Source organism: Arachis duranensis, chromosome 3 (assembly GCF_000817695.3).
Source record: "Arachis duranensis cultivar V14167 chromosome 3, aradu.V14167.gnm2.J7QH, whole genome shotgun sequence".
NCBI classification, from domain to species: Eukaryota; Viridiplantae; Streptophyta; class Magnoliopsida; order Fabales; family Fabaceae; genus Arachis; species Arachis duranensis.
The window spans coordinates 53,046,856-53,050,158 of NC_029774.3; positions in this window are offsets into that span (position 1 = coordinate 53,046,856).

Here is a 3,303-nt window from a genome sequence, read left to right on the forward strand (position 1 = left end):
ATCTCCCTTTCCTCCATATCTTATTCTTCTTCTTCTATTCCTTCTTCTCTTGCTCGAGGATGAGCAATATTCTAAGTTTGGTGTGGTAAAAGCATAGCCTTTTTGTTTTTCCATAACCATTGATGGTACCTAAGGCCGGAAAAACCTCTAGAAAGAGGAAAGAGAAGACAAAAGCTTTCACCTCTGAGTCATGGGAGATGGAGAGATTCATCTCAAGGGTCTTGATACGCGAAAATTAATATTTCACGTACAACCGGCAAGTATACCGGGTCGTATCAAGTAATAAAACTCACTAAGAGTGAGGTCGATCCCACGGAGATTGGTAGATTAATCAACTTTAGTTAAATGGTAATTTTAGTCAAGCAAACATGGTTTTGAATTCATGAGATTTGATTTTTTGAATGTAATTGCGGGAAGTTAAATGACAAGGAATTTAAAGAACTAGAATAGAGAAAAAAGATGAAAGTAAATAACTGAAACTTAAAGTGCAAGAAACTTAAATAACATGAAAAATAAATTGCAAGAAAGTAAAGATTGCAGAATTTTAAAGAGCAGAAAAGTAAATTGCAAGGAATAGAAAACAGAGTATGAGTGATGGAAAGATAACTTGCAAGAAAATAGAAGGGAATTTGGTAATGGGTATTCAAGAAACTAAAGAATAAAAGGGATGAGAATTAATGATGGAGAGATCATTAGGGATCAGAGATGTAAATTATCATGAATTAACTTTGCTCAACTCCTTCTCAATCATGGGTGTAGATCCATGGCAGATTGTGAATAATTGAATTCCAATCTCTTGGCTATTCAATTTCTCTCAACACAATCAATTGCCACTCTCGTGATCTAATTGGTCATGAGAAGAGGTGAAGTTCAATTTCTAATCCAAAGCCACACAACTTCCAGGATCTCAACTAAGGGAGGTTACATCTCACATACCAACCCAAAGTATATTGATCAAAGAAATTGTGAAAGGAGAACTCTAAACTGAATTATATGGATTCTTTCTCAAGTTCACCATAAAATTCATGTAGATTCAATCCTTCTCTCGAATGTAATTGAATCTGTGAAGAACAAGAGTTTCCTCTTGGATGAACCACTTGAATTGAGATGGAAAATATTAGTTGTTAACCCATTCAAATAAACAGAGCTCCTCCCCCTAATGAAAGTGGGGTTTAGTGAATCGTAGCTCTCAATTCAACAATAATTGCAAAGGTAAACATTAAAATTCAGTAGAGAAGAAAATGAAGAATGAAGAAGAAGTTCTTAAAACTGAAATTTGAAAGTTGCAAGAAAGACAAAATCGCTTTCGGGTAGCCTCCCGAAAGTGAAGAATGCTCTAAGAGTCCAAGTAAAAGTTAAAGTAAAAATCTCTAAAGTGAAAGAAGTTCCCCCAAGTACAAAATTTTACTCTATTTATATTACTCCTAAGACTCATTTGGAGGTCCTCAATTGGGTTGACAATGTGGGCTTTTCCATGGTTAAGTTCCTGGTCCAATGAAGGAAGAATTTCCCATTGAAGGGAGTGTAGAGCACAAGAGCAATTCTTCATCAACTCTGGCCCAACTGGGCATTACTGCCAAAAATGCCAGCTTATAGCACATTGGCAACGTGCAAAGAATTTCTTGGGCACCAGGCTTGGTGCTTGGGCGTTGCCAGCCCAAGTTGTTGCTAAACACTTGGCCTTTTCTGAATTCAGTTTTTGGTGCATAAAGTTGCCTCTTTTTTGAGCTTCAATTTTGTGCTTCACTATGAACTATTATATATGGTTGAAAAGCTCTGAATGTCAGCTTTCCAACGCAACTGAAAGCACCTCAATTGGATCTCTATAACTTAAGTTATGCTCCTTTGAAGATGGTATGGTCAGGCTGCCTGGGCTGGGCGTTTTTGGTGAACACGCCAGTGATAACGCCCGTGACAACGCCAATTCTGAGGCTCTAAATGAAGCTGGATTTTGAACCATAAAATAAACTCCAATCTCATACTATAATATATGGTTAGAAAGCTCTTGATGTATACTTTCTAATGCCACTGAAATCACCTTATTTAGAGTTTTCTAGCTCAAGATACACGCCTTTGAAGAGAGCAACGTCAAGCTGCCTGGCGTTGTTGCCCACGTTGCTGGCAAACACGCTAGCAACAACGCCAGGCTCTCCTCTCTTCTCTGCTTGGGCGTTGTTGCCCACGTTGCTGGCAAACATGCCAGCAACAACGCCAAGATGTCTTCTTCCTCCTTGCTTGGGCATTGTTGCCCACGTTGTTGGCAAACACGCCAGCAACAACGTGCAACCCTTCTCCTCCATTTTGCATGTTTTTGGGGCTTAAAGATGACTCTAATTTGAGCTTCCATTTCATGCTACATTATGGATTATTGTATATCGTTGGAAAGCTCTGGATGTCAGCTTTCTAATGCCATTGGAAGCATGTCAATTGGGTCTCTGTGGATCAAGTTATGCCTCCTTGAAGAGGGTAAGGTCAAGCTGCCTGTTGGATACACACTAGCACGTTGCCAACTTGGTTTCCAAGTTGCCAACGTGCTATTCCTCTTGGGCAGCACCAAATGGGCGTTGGCAACTTGGTTTCCAAGTTGTCAACGTGCTTCTCCTTCTTGCTCCAAGATCTCCTTGCACCATTGTCTTCTTGCTTCATCACCTATCATAAACCAAAGAACTTTTCTCAAAGTTTTGCCATCTTATGCATTAAATTTCAAGGGAATATCATTCACCTCAACTTGCACATAAACTTCTTGGATCATTTGCATAGATTATTGATGAGCGGATAATTTATACGCTTTTTGGCATTGTTTTCAGCATGTTTTTAGTATGTTTTAATTAGTTTTTATTATATTTTTATTAGTTTTTAGTTAAAATTCACTTTTTTGGACTTTACTATGAGTTTGTGTGTTTTTCTGTGATTTCAGGTATTTTCTGGCTGAAATTGAGGGTCCTAAGCAAAAATCTGATTCAGAGGCTGAAAAGGACTGCAGATGCTGTTGGATTCTGACCTCCCTGCACTCGAAGTGGATTTTCTAGAGCTACAGAAGCCCAATTAACGCGCTCTCAACGGCGTTGGAAAGTAGACATTCTGGGCTTTCTAGCAATGTATAATAGTCCATACTTTGCCCGAGATTTGATGGCCCAAATCCGCGTTGCAAATCAGCTTCAGAATTCCCAGCGTTTAACGCTGGAACTGGCATAAAAATTGGAGTTAAACGCCCAAACTGGTCTCTACACATGAAAGCTTCAATGCTCAGCCCAAGAACACACTAAGTGAACCCAGAAGTGGATTTTTATGTCATTTACTCAT